General features: G+C 46.7%; 1 non-coding gene across 1 annotated transcript; it reads right to left on the reverse strand.

Moving 5' to 3' along the window:
- Positions 1 to 11,416: 11,416 nt before the first annotated feature.
- On the reverse strand, positions 11,417 to 11,501 carry trnar-ucu (transfer RNA arginine (anticodon UCU)). The gene is given in 2 exon segments: positions 11,417 to 11,452; positions 11,465 to 11,501. It is a non-coding gene; the product is annotated as a tRNA-Arg (tRNA).
- Positions 11,502 to 13,459: the final 1,958 nt, after the last annotated feature.

The raw sequence follows: 13,459 nt of genomic DNA on the forward strand, positions 1-13,459 counted from the left end.
TGCTGAGGGAGTGCTGCACTGTCAGAGGTGCCGTCTTTCAGATGAGAGATTAAACCGAGGCCCCGTCTGCTCTCTCAGGTGGACATGAAAGATCCCATGACACTATTTTGAAGAAGAGCAGGGGAGTTATCCCCGGCGTCCTGGCTAATATTTATCTCTCAATCAACATCACTAAAACAGATTATCTGGTCATTATCACAATGCTGTTTGTGGGAGCTTGTTGTGCGCAAATTGGCTGCTGCATTTCCCACATTACAACAGTGACTACACTCCAAAAGTACTTCATTGGCTGTAAAGCGCTTTGCGATGTCCGGTGGTCGTGAAAGCCACTATATAAATGTAAGTCTTTCTTCTTTACTCAGAGGGTTGTGAATCTTTGGAATTCTCTGCCCCAGAGGGCTGTGGACGCTGAGTATATTCAAAGCTGAGATAGATAGACTCTAGGGGAGTCAAGGAATATGGGGGATCGGGCAGGAAAGTGGAGTTGAGGTCGAAGATCAGCCATGATCTTATTGAATGGCAGAGCAGGCTGGAAGGGCTGTCCTCCTATTTCTTATGTTTTTATAAGGTGGCTCACCACCATCTTCTCAAGGGCAATTAAGGATGAGCAATGCTGGCCCAAATCCCATGAATGAATTAAAAAAAAGAAAGGAATGTGTATTCAGTAGATTATGGTATTAGCCTTAGTTCAGTAGTGGTGCTCTCCCCTATAAGGTACACATTGTGGGTTTAAGCTCTGTTCGAGAGACTTCAACACATAATTTAAGATGATGCTCCAGTGCAGTACTGAGGCAATGCTGTGTTGTTGGAGGTGTTGTCTTTTGAATGAGACATTAAACCAAGGCCCCATCTGCCCTCTCTAATAGACTTAAAAGATCCCATGGCACTATTTGCAGAAGGGGCAACACTTATCCCGCAACCAGCATCGGCAAAACAGATTATCTGGTCAAAAATAAAATACTGCGGATGCTGGATATCTGAAATAAAAACAGAAAATGCTGGAAATATTCAGCAGGTAAGGCAGCATCTGTGGAGAGAGAAACAGTTAACGTTTCAGGTCGATGACCTGTCATCAGATTACCTGCTCATTTCTCTCATTGCTGTTTGTCGGAGCTTGCTTTGCACAAATTGGCTTTTTCACATTATAACAGTGACTACACTTCAAAAGTATTTCATTGGCTATAAAGTGCTTTGGGGTGTTGCTGTATAAATGCAAGCTCTTTCTATTATTTTTCAGGGTACGGGAAAATAGAGAGCAGGGTGTCCAAGGCTCAGTGTTAACTTGGGACCATTAGTGTTTAATTTACATAAATATCTTAGATTCAGAAATGCAATGCTAAGTGGTCATATTTGCAGATAGTACCAAACTAGGCAGGGAGGTGGAATTAGAGGAGGTTGCTCAGAAATTGCAGAATGAGTTGGATAAAATATGTACATAAATGGTGTTCATAAGCTGAGAATGAAGTTGAAAGAGACCTGGGAAGCCTAGTAGACTCGATGTTCAGCTGTTCAACCAATACACATCAACAATCAACAAAGCCAGTAGAATGTCAAACTAGACAACCAAAACAGTACGGTACCAGTCAGAGGAAGCCGTGACCAAACTGTTCAGTGCTCTGGTCAGACCGAACCTTAAATATTGCATCCGGCTCTGGGTGGAGATATTCATGCACTGAAGGCCCTGCAGAGAAAAGCCACAAGGATGATTTCTAGTGTCAACAGCCTGGGTTATGAAGGAAGACTGTAGAAACTTGGGCATTTCAGCTCAGGGAAGGAGGCATCTGAGGGGTAATCAAGAGGGGTAATTAAGGGAATGGAGAAGGTAAATTTGGAATATTACTTTATGTTAAATAGTGAGAGTAGGACAAGAGGACATGGATTGAAGTTGGTACTGTAAAAGGTAAATTTAGGAATAATGTCAAGGAATTCCTCTTTACACCAAGAATGACTAGGAAGAGCAGGGGGAGTAAAAATCATAAAATCATAGAAATTTACGGCACAGAAAGAGGCCATTCAGCCCATCATGTCTGTTCCACCGAAAAAGAGCTATCCACCCTAATCCCACTTTCCAGCTCTTGGTCCGTAGCCCTGTAGGTTACAGCACTTCAAGTGCATATCCAAGTACTTTTTAAATGCGATGAGAGTTTCTGTCTCTACCACCCTTTCAGGCAGTGTGTTCCAGACCCCCACCACCCTGTGGGTGAAAAAAGTTCTCAGCTCCTCACTAATCCTTCTACCAATTACTTTAAATCTATGCGCCCTGGTTATTGAACTCGCTGCTAAGGGAAATAGGTCCTTCCTATCCACTCTATCTAGGCCCCTCATAATTTTATACACCTCAATTAAATCTCCCCTCAGCCTCCTCCGTTCCAAAGGAAACAACCCCGGCCTATGCAATCTTTCCTTATCAGTCCTGGCAATATCCTCGTAAATCTCTTCTGTACCCTCTCTAGTGCAATCACATCTTTCCTGTAATGTTGTGATCAGAACTGTACGCAGTACTTTAACTGCGGCCTAACTAGTGTTTTATACAGTTCAAGCATAACCTCCCTACTCTTATATTCTATGCCTCGACTAATAAAGACAAGTATCCCGTATGCCTTTTTAACCACCTTATCTACCTGCCCTGCTACCTTCAGGAATCTGTGGACTTGCACTCCAAGGTCCCTCTGTTCCTCTACACTTCTCAGTATCCTACCATTTATTGTGTATTCCTTTGCCTTGTTAGCCCTCCCCAAATGCATTACCTCACACTTCTCCGGATTGAATTCCATTTATCACTTTTCTGCCCACCTGACCAGACCATTGATATCTTGCAATAACAGCAGAAAATGCTGGAAAAACTCAGCAGGCCAGGCAACATCCGTGGAGTGAAATTAGAGTCGACGTTTCGGGTGGAAACCCTTCTTCAAAACTGGAAAGGAAATGAAATAGATCGAAAGGAGGGCTGGGGAGTGGTGGTAGAGACGACCGTCAGCTTCAAAAGCTGTGTACTGGCGGTCCTCAGCCCTGATGGGGAGCTGGTGGTATGCCGACTTCAGATCAATCGTCGAGAACACCCGGTATTGTGCTATCTGATTGACCATGTCAGATATGCGGGGGAGTGGGTATGCATCTAGCTGGGTGTAGCGATTGATCGTCTGGCTGTAGTCAATAACTAGGCGCTGTTTTTCGCCAGTCTTCACTACCACCACTTGTGCTCGCCATGGGCTGGTGCTACTTTCAATAATCCCTTCCTTCAGGAGTCTTGCTACCTCGGATTTAATGAAGCTCCTATCCCCGGCACTGTAACGCCTGCTTTTGGTAGCGATGGGCTTACAGTCGCGGGTGAGGTTAGCGAACAAGGAGGGGGGGGAGACTTTAAGGGTGGAGAGGCTGCAAATGGTGCGTGGCGGGCGATTTAAAAGCTGCTGGCTGCAGACTGTGAGTGGGGGGAGGGGTCCGTCGTACGCTAATGTGACACTCTTAAGGTTGCACTGAAAATCCAACCCCAGTAGAACGGCAGCGCAAAGATGGGGCAGGACCAGGAGTTTAAAATTTTTGTATTCTGTGCCCCTTACTGAATGGGTCACTACACAGTAGCCACCGACATCCGCTGACTGGGCTTTGGAAGCCAAAGAGATCCGATGTCGCGTCGGCAGGACCGGGAGAGAGTAATTGCGCACCGTGTCGGGGTGGATAAAGCTTTCCGTGCTCCCGCTGTCAAAAAGGCAGGTAGTGGCGCGGCCGTTTACCTTAATGTCCATCATGGACCTGGACAGTTGATGAGGGAGAGAGTGGTCCAGTGTCAAGGAGGCCAGCGTATGGTCGAGCGAGTCGATGTGGTCGTCAGATGAGGCGGTGGTTGAGTCCGGGTCCCCCGTGGTTGAAGTTGGAGACGTCCGAGATGGCGGACAAAATGGCGGCGCCCATGGCCCCGATCCCCACGCGGCTGGGGGAGCCCAAGATGGCAGACAAGATGGCTGCCCCCACGGTTCGCACGCGGCGCTGCTGGCGTTAGCGGTTTTACCTTTGCAGGTGCTGACATAGTGTCCTTTCTTCCCGCAGCCGGAGCAGGTAGCGTTTCTCGCCGGGCAGCGTGCTCTGGGGTGTTTTGCCTGGCCACAAAAATAAAATTTCTGTGCCTTGGACATCGCAGCAGCAGTTGAAGGTGGCGGTCCCATGACCCAAGGTTGTGGCGTCCATGTTGCGGAGCGGTTAGGGGAGAAGGCGTCCATATTCCTGTGGGCCGCGTCGAGCGAGAGCGCGAGGGACACTGCCTTTCTCAGGTCCATTTCTCCCTTTTCCAACAGTCTCTGCCGGGAGTAGTCGGACCTTAGACCCGCAACGAAAGCATCTCGGATCAGTCCCTCCGTGTGTGCTGCGGCTGATGCTTCTTTGCAATCGCAGTCTCGGCCGAGTATCCGTAGTGCCCGTAGGAAGGCCTCCACCGATTCCCCGGGCTGCTGTCTGCGGGATCTTAAGAGGTGCCGGGCATAGACCGTATTTACCGGGCGTGCATATTGCCCTTTTAGCAGACCGATAGCCGCCGCGTAGGTCGTCGCGTCCTGGATTATTGTATAAACTTGGTGGCTCACCTTTGAGGCCAGGATTTCCAACTTGTTTTCGTCCAGGGTCACAGTTGAGGCTTGCAGGTAGGCCTCGAAGCAACGCAGCCAATGCGCGAATTTGGTAGCCGAACCCGCTTCTTGGGGGTCTAGGTCCAGGCATGTTGGTCTGAGGGATCGCAGCAGCTCCTGTTGCTCAGCGTTTGGTGCAGCAGCCTGCTGTTCAGCGTTTGGTGCAGCAGCCTGCTGTTCAGCAAATGTCGACATTTTGTTTTTGCTAATAAAATTGATGCGCTATCAATTACTCATAAAAGACTGAGAGTTAAGAGAGTAACTAAAGGCTTTTATTAGCAAAGAACAGAGCATGCCTCTCGTGGTTGACTGGGTTCCAAGAAGGCAGGGGGCTGCAGGTCAATCACCTTTATACCTGGGCCTGTGTGGGTGGAGCCAGCCGAGACATGTTGAGGCATGCATAGGTACAACAGTGTGTAACAACAACAACAACAACAAGTGGTTTACCACAGGTAGGGAACAAAAGAAGAGAATAGACAGTAAGAGGTATTCAAAACGAGACGAGATGGTGATATCTTGCAGTCTACAGCGTTCGTCCTCACTATCAACCGCATATCTTTAACTGGTGGTATTGAATTAATTTAAATTAATTAAAGGGGTAAGTCATGCCAGGAGAACCCAGCCCCGTGTTATGCTCCTCTTGCTCTATGTGGGAATTCAGGGATGCTGCCAGTGTCCCTGACGACCACATGTGCCAGAAATGCATCCAGCTGCAGCTACTAACGGGCCGTATTGAGGCGCTGGAGCTGCGGATGGATGGGTTGTGGAGCATTCACGATGCTGAGAGGGTCGTGGATTACACGTTTGATGAGTTGGGTGACCACCAGGCGGAGCAATAGAAGCAGGCAGGTAGTGCAGGGGACCCCTGTGGCCATCCCCCTTTCAAACAGGTATACCCATTTGGATACTGTTGAGGGGGATGACTCACCAGGGGAAGGCAGCAGCAGCCAACTTCCTGGCACCAGGGGTGCTTCTGCTGCTCAGGAAGGGAGGAAAAAGAGTGGGAGAGCAATAGTGGTAGGGGATTCTATCGTAAGGGGAACAGATTTGCGTTTCTGTGGCCGTAGACGTGACTCCAGGATGGTTTGTTGCCTTCCTGGTGCCAGGGTCAAGGATGTAACTGAACGGCTGCAGGGCATTCTGAACGGGGAGGGTGAACAGGCAGAGGTCGTGGTTCACATTGGGACCAACGACATAGGTAGGAAGAGGGATGAGGTACTGCAGCAAGAATTTAGGGAGCTAGGTAGCAGATTAAAGAGTTGGACCTCAAAGGTTGTAATCTCTGGATTACTCCCGGTGCCACGTGCTAGTGAGTATAGGAATAGGAGGATAGAGCAGATGAATGCATGGCTAAAGAGTTGGTGCAGGAGGGAGGGCTTTAGTTTCCTGGATCACTGGGCCTGCTTCTGGGGAAGGTGGTACTTGTACAAGTCGGACGGGTTGCACCTGAACCAGAGCGGGACAAATATCCTTGCGGGGAGGTTTGCTAGCACTGTTCGGGGGGGGTTTAAACTAAAATGGCAGGGGGTTGGGAACCTGAGCAGGGAGACAGAGGAAAGGAAAACAGGGATAAAAGCAAAAGATAGGAAGGAGAAAAACAAAAGTGGCAGTCAGAGAAATCAATGGTTTAAATCAAACGTGGCCACAGTAAATAATAATTCTAATAGGTCTAAGAGCGTTAAAAAAACAAGCCTGAAGGCTTTGTGTCTTAATGCGAGGAGCATTTGTAATAAGGTGGATGAGTTGGCTGTGCAAATAGAGGTAAACGAATATGATTTGGTTGGGATTACGGAAACGTGGCTCAAGGATGGCCAAGACTGGGAACTCAACATCCAGGGGTATTCGATATTCAGGAAAGATAGGCAAAAAGGAAAGGGAGGTGGGGTAGCATTACTGGTTAAAGAAGGGATTAATACAATTGTAATGAAGGATATTAGCTCTGATGATGTGGAATCTGTATGGGTAGAATTGAGAAATACTAAGGGGAAAAAAACATTAGTGAGAGTGGTATATAGACCTCCAAACAGTAAGGCGGAGGTTGGGGATGGCATTAAAAGGGAAATTAAAGAAGCATGCAATAAGGGCACAGCAGTCATCATGGGTGACTTTAATCTACATATAGATTGGGCCAACCAAATTAGTAACAATACTGTGGAGGAGGAATTCCTGGAGTGTTTACAGGATGGTTTCCTGGACCAATATGTCGAGGAACCAACCAGAGATCAGGCCATCTTAGACTGGGTATTATGTAACGAGAAAGGATTAATTAGCAATCTTGTTGTACGAGGCCCCTTGGGTCGGAGCGATCATAATATGATCGAATTCTTCATTAAGATGGAGAATGAAGTAGTTGACTCAGAGACAAGGGTCCTCAATTTAAATAAAGGAAACTACGATGGTCTGAGGAGCGAGTTGGGTAGGATTGATTGGGGAATGGCACTCAAAGGGTTGACGGTGGATAGGCAATGGCAAACATTCAAAGACTGAATGGATGAGCTACAGAATTTGTTCATCCCAGTTTGGCATAAAAATAAAACAAAAAAGGTGACTCAACCGTGGCTAACAAGGGAAATTAGGGATAGCATAAGATCCAAGGAGAGGACATATAAATTGGCTAGAAAAAGCAATAATCCTGAGGATTGGGAGCAGTTTAGGAGTCAACAAAGGAGGACAAAGGGATTAATTAAGAAAGGGAAAATAGAATATGAGAGTAAGCTAGCAGGGAACATAAAAACTGACTGGAAAAGCTTTTATAGATATGTGAAGAGAAAAAGATTGGTGAAGTCAAGCGTAGGTCCCTTACAGTCAGAAACAGGGGAATTTATAATGGGAAACAAGGAAATGGCAGACCAACTAAATTCATACTTTGGTTCTGTCGTCACAAAGGAGGACACAAATAACCTCCCAGAGATGCCGGGGAACATAGGGTCTGATGAAAGGGAGGTACTGAAAGAAATCAGTATTTGTAGGGAAATGGTGTTAGGAAAATTGATGGGACTGAAGGCCGATAAATCCCCAGGGCCTGATGGTCTACATCCCAGGGTACTAAAGGAAGTGGCCCTAGAGATAGTACATGCATTGTTGGTCATCTTCCAGAACTCGATAGACTCTGGAACGGTACCCATGGATTGGAGGGTAGCTAATGTTACCCCACTATTCAAAAAAGGTGGTAGAGAAAAAGCGGTAGTGGGGAAAATGCTAGAGTCTATTATAAAAGATGTAATAGCAGAGCACTTGGAAAGCAGTGACAGGATCGAACAAAGTCAACATGGATTTACAAAAGGTAAATCATGCTTGACTAATCTACTGGAATTTTTTGAGGATGTAACTGGTAAAATAGATAAGGGAGAACCAGTGGATGTGGTGTATTTGGACTTTCAGAAGGCTTTCAATAAGGTCCCACATAAGCGATTAGCGTGCAAAATTAAGGCACATGGGATTGGGGGCAAGGTATTGACTTGGATAGAGAACTGGTTGGCGGACAGAAAGCAAAGAGTTAGAATAAACGGGTCGTTTTCCGAGTGGCAGGCAGTGACTAGTGGGGTACCGCAAGGATCGGTCCTAGGACCCCAGCTGTTCACAATATATATTAATGATCTGGACGAGGGAATTGGATGTAATATCTCCAAATTTGCAGATGACACAAAGCTGGGTGGGAGGGTAAGCTGTGAGGAGGATGTCGTGAAACTCCAGTACGATTTGGACAGGTTGGGTGATTTGGCGGAAACGTGGCAAATGCACTATAATGTGGATAAATGTGAGGTTATCCACTTTGGTGGCAAAAACAGGAAGGCAGATTATTATTTGAATGGCAATAGATTGGGAGAAGGGGAAGTGCAAAGAGACCTGGGTGTTATTGTGCACCAGTCGCTGAAGGTAAGCATGCAGGTGCAGCAGGCGGTTAAGAAGACAAATGGTATGTTGGCCTTCGTAGCAAGAGGGTTCGAGTACAGGAACAAGGATGTCTTGCTACAGTTGTACAGGGCCTTGGTGAGACTGCACCTTGAGTATTGTGTGCAGTTTTGGTCACCTTACCTGAGGAAGGACGTTCTTGCCATGGAGGGAGTGCAATGAAGATTCACCAGGCTGATACCTGGGATGGCAGGAATGACGTATGAGGAGAGATTGTGTCGATTGGGCTTATACTCACTGGAGTTTAGAAGATTGAGAGGGGATCTCATCGAAACCTATAAAATTCTGTCAGGTCTGGACAGACTAGATGCAGGAAGGATGTTTCTGATGGCCGGGGAGTCCAGAACCAGGGGTCATAGTCTAAGGATAAGGGGTAAGCCATTTAGGACTGAAATGAGGAGGAATTTCTTCACCCAGAGAGTGGTGAACCTGTGGAATTCTCTGCCACAGAGGGCGGTGGAGGCCAGTTCATTAAATATATTCAAGAAAGAGTTGGATATATTTCTTGAGGCTAAAGGGATCAAGGGATATGGGGAGAAGGCAGGGACAGGGTACTGAATTTGGATGATCAGCCATGATCTCATTGAATGGCGGAGCAGGCTCGAAGGGCCGAATGGCCTACTCCTGCTCCTATCTTCTATGTTTCTATGGCCAATTTTTGTATCATCTACAGAAGCAAGGAAGTTAAGATGAACCTTTATAAAACACTGGTCTGGCCTCAACTGGAGTATTGTGTCCAATTCTAGGCACTGCACTTTAGGAAGGATGTGAAGGCCTTAGAAAGGGTGCAGAAAAGATTTACAAGAATGGTTCCAAGGATGAGGGATTTCAGTTACGTGGATAGACCGGAGAAGCTGGGTTGTTCTCCTTAGAGCAGAGAAGGTTGAGAGGAGATTTGATAGAGGTGTTCAAAATCATGAGGGGTCTAGACAGAGTAGATAGAGAGAAACTGTTCCCATTGGTCGAAGGGTCGAGAACCAGAGGACACAGATTTAAGGTGATTGGCAGAAGAACCAAAGGCGACATGAGGAAAAAAAAATTACGCAGCGAGTGGTTAGGATCTGGAATGCACTGCCTGAAAGGGTGGTGGAGGCAGATTCAATCGTGGCTTTCAAAAGGGAATTGGATAAGTAGCTGAAGGAAAAAAATTGCAGGGCTACGGGGAATGGGCGGGGGAGTGGGACTAGCTGAAGTGCTCTTGCAGAGAGCTGGCATGGACTCGATGGGCTGAAGGGCCTCCTCTGTGCTGTAACCATTCTATGATTCTATTCTTAATCATGCTCCCTATATTGAAGTCTAAATATACCACAAAAAGCAAAGGACCCAGTACTGAGCCCTACAGAACCCCACTGGAAACAGCCCTCCAGTCACAAAAATACCTGTCGACCATTACCTTTTGCTTCCTGCCACTGAGCCAATTTTGGATCCAACTTGCCACTTTCCCTTGAATCCCATGGGCTTTTACTTTTCTGACCAGTCTGCCATGTGGGGCCTCGTCAAAAAACCTTGCTAAAATAGACTGCATCAAACGCGCTACCCTCCCTCATCGACCCTCCTCACTACCTCCTCAAAACATTCAATCAAGTTAGTCAGACACGACCTTCCCTGAACAAATCCGTGCTGACTGTCCTTGATTAATTCGTGCCTTTCTAAATGACGATTATTACTGCCCCTCAGAATTTTTTCCAATAATTTGCCCACCACTGAGGTTAGGCTGGCTGGCCTGTAATTACTCGGTCTATCCCTTTCTCCCTTTTTAAGCAGTCACACAACACCAGGTTATAGTCCAACAGCTTTATTTGAAATCACAAGCTTTCGAGCGCTGCTCCTTCATCACCTGACGAAGGAGCAGCGCTCAGAAAGCTTGTGATTTCAAATAAAGCTGTTGGACTATAACCTGGTGTTGTGTGACTTCTTACATTTGTCCACCCCAGTCCAACTCCGGTATCTCCACACCCTTTTTAAGCAACAGTACAACGTTAGCAGTCCTCCAGTCCTCCTGCAACACAGCCCAATGACCTCTCACCAGTACAGTAACTGTATTTTGGAGACTACCCAGTTTTCACATTGTCAGCTGTTGTTACCCAAGGACATGTGCATCAAAATAGGTGACTGGTCTATATTTGCAGTATAGCTTGCGTGTTATTTAATTTATAATCTATAGCACATACAGATTAAATGTAAAAGCAAAATACTGCGGATGCATTAATGTACATGTTGTCATATTACCAGCTTCCGTGCAGATTTCCTTTTAATGTGCCATGGCAGAGTAAAACACAAAGCACACTCGAGTTTAAAAACGAGTTCAGGGTACGACTGATGGCAACTGGAGTCGGTAAATGCTTCCAGTCGCCACCGAGGTATCTCTAGCAGGCGGCGGAGAAAACGCCCGGGGGATCCGCAGACCCGCCGCCCGGTCCCCGCAGAACCACCGCCCGGTCCCCGCAAACCCACCGCCCGGTCCCCGCAGAACCACCGCCCGGTCCCCGCAGACCCTCCGCCCGGTCCCCGCAAACCCGCCGCCCGGTCCCCGCAGAACCATCGCCCGCAGACCCGCCGCCCGGTCCCCGCAGACCCGCTGCTCTTCGCTAAAGGTTTTGCAATGAAACGGAGGGACGGTTCACTTCAATTCTTTTTTGCAAGCCGGACCTTTGGCTTCCATTTGCTTTCCACGAAAGCGAAATACTGCGGATGCTGGAAATCCCATTTGCCTTCCGCTGCGTTGCTGAAGGGACGGGGTTGCGGGGGGGGAAACTCTCGACATCTGCCTTTCTCCGTTTAAAAGTTGAGTTTACTTTCACTTCCGAGCCCGCTGGGCTGGCCGCGCAGTCTTTAGAATTTAGGAGAAATAAAGATTGGGGATTGTAAAAGTAAAGTAAAAGGACCGACTCCGCCGGGACTCGAACCCGGAACCTTTGAATGTCTTAAACCACTAGAAGTCCAATGCGCTATCCATTGCGCCACGGAGCCACCTGTTGGATTTACCCCGGTGCTCCACATGACACCAACTCGCCCGGAAGCTTTGTTCTTCCGGCTTCAAATCGCGATGTTGCAACAAATTGTAACATTCTCACTGTATCCGCGTTCTATTTACCTCTCAACATTAATTGATTGGTGCAATCATCAGGCACCGAATAGCTGTTTTCTTTTTAAGTTTGAAAAGTTGCTTCCTGCGGCATTTATCTCAAGATTTATCGGAAATGGAGCTCAATACAGGACAACTTTGTAGCGTCCCTTTATATTTCAATTAATTAAAGTGCCTTGGCCACGCAACAACCCAAAGCTGGTCATCCTGCGAGCAGCAGCAACGAGGATTGGCCACCAGGCCACAGGAGCAAATAGCAGAGAGGAGCCTCGCTCGGCACCGGTTGTGTCCTGATAGTTTACGTTATAGCAGGAGAAAAATTAATTTGAATCAATGTGTCAGAAAGAAGACATGTTCCTCAATGGAGAATGTGATCCAAGGTGCTTTCCCCCACCTGCTACCTAGTCTAATCCCACTCTCCTGCCGCACTCCTCATATACTTTAATATTCCTCTTTTGCAAGCAGCTAACTGATTCTATTTTAAAAGAATTTATTTATGGACTGTACTTTCAAAATGATGCGTGGCACAGAATTTTATATTCTAACTGTCCGAGGGGCAAAGAATTGTTTTCTAACCTTTTGTGATTATCATAACTTTGCTCCTCTTGTTACTCGCTGTCTGGCTGACCAGTGGAAACAATCTTGTTTAATTTATTGTAATCCTTCCTAATCCTCTATCAGGTCACCCCTTAACCTTCTCAGCTCTAGTGAAAAAGGCTCTAACTTCTCAAGTCTCTCTTCATAACTGTAACCCCTCATCCCTGGTAACACCCTAGCGAATCTACCACAACACTTTTAATTATTTGCTCGTAGATGATTTCTTGCTGAGTGTTACTCTAGTTTGGCTGTGGTATAACATGCATAAAACCCTGCTGTCCTTTATCTGAAGAAAGCCTTTTTATTTCAAACAAATAAGAGGCTCTTAGTGAGAGTGGGCATTTATATGGCTAAGATGGGTCCCAGCATCTTATTAATTTATTCAAACTATTCACTAGGGACACAGACAGGAAGATATAGAGAACAAAAATCATTAAAAAAGAAAAAAATCATTAATCGAAAGATTTGCATTATATAGCACCATTCACAGTCTCAAGGTGTCCCAAAGCGCTTAACAGCCAATTAATGCATTTGGGGAGGGCTAACAAGGCAAGGGAATACTCTATAAATAGTAGGACATTGAGAAGTGCAGAAGATCAGAGGGACCTTGGAGTGCATGCCCACAGATTCTTGAAGGTAGCAGGACAGGTAGATAAGGTGGTTACGAAGGCATAACAGGATACTTGCCTTTATTAGCTGAGGCATAGAATATTAGAGCAGGGAGGTTATTCTTGAACTGTATAAAACACTAGTTAGGCCGCAGAAGGAATACTGCGTGCAGTTCTGGTCACCACATTACAGGAAGGATGTGATTGCACTCGAGGGGGTGCAGAGGAGATTTACGAGGATGTTGCCTGGGCTGGGGAATTTTAGCTATGGGGAAAGATTGAATAGGCTGGGGTTGTTTTCTTTGGAATAGAGGAGGCTGAGGGGAGACCTAATTGAGGTGTATAAAATTATGAGGGGCCTAGATAGAGTGGATAGGAAGGACCTATTTCCCTTAGCAGAAGGGTCATCGATTTAAAGTAATTGATGGAAGGTTTAGAGGGGATTTGAGGGGAAATTTCTTCACCCAGAGGGTGGTGGGGGTCTGGAACTCACTGCTTGAAAGAGTGGTAGAGCCAGAGACCCTCATCACATTTAAAAAGTACTTGGATATGCACTTGAAGTGCCGTAACCTACAAGGCTACGGACCAAATGCTGGAAAGTGGGATTAGGGTGGATAGCTCTTTGTTGGCCGGCATGG

The sequence above is a fragment of the Somniosus microcephalus genome, chromosome 3 (genome assembly GCF_052327205.1).
Source record: "Somniosus microcephalus isolate GS21.2 chromosome 3, FLI_Smic_1.0, whole genome shotgun sequence".
Lineage (NCBI taxonomy): Eukaryota > Metazoa > Chordata > Chondrichthyes > Squaliformes > Somniosidae > Somniosus > Somniosus microcephalus.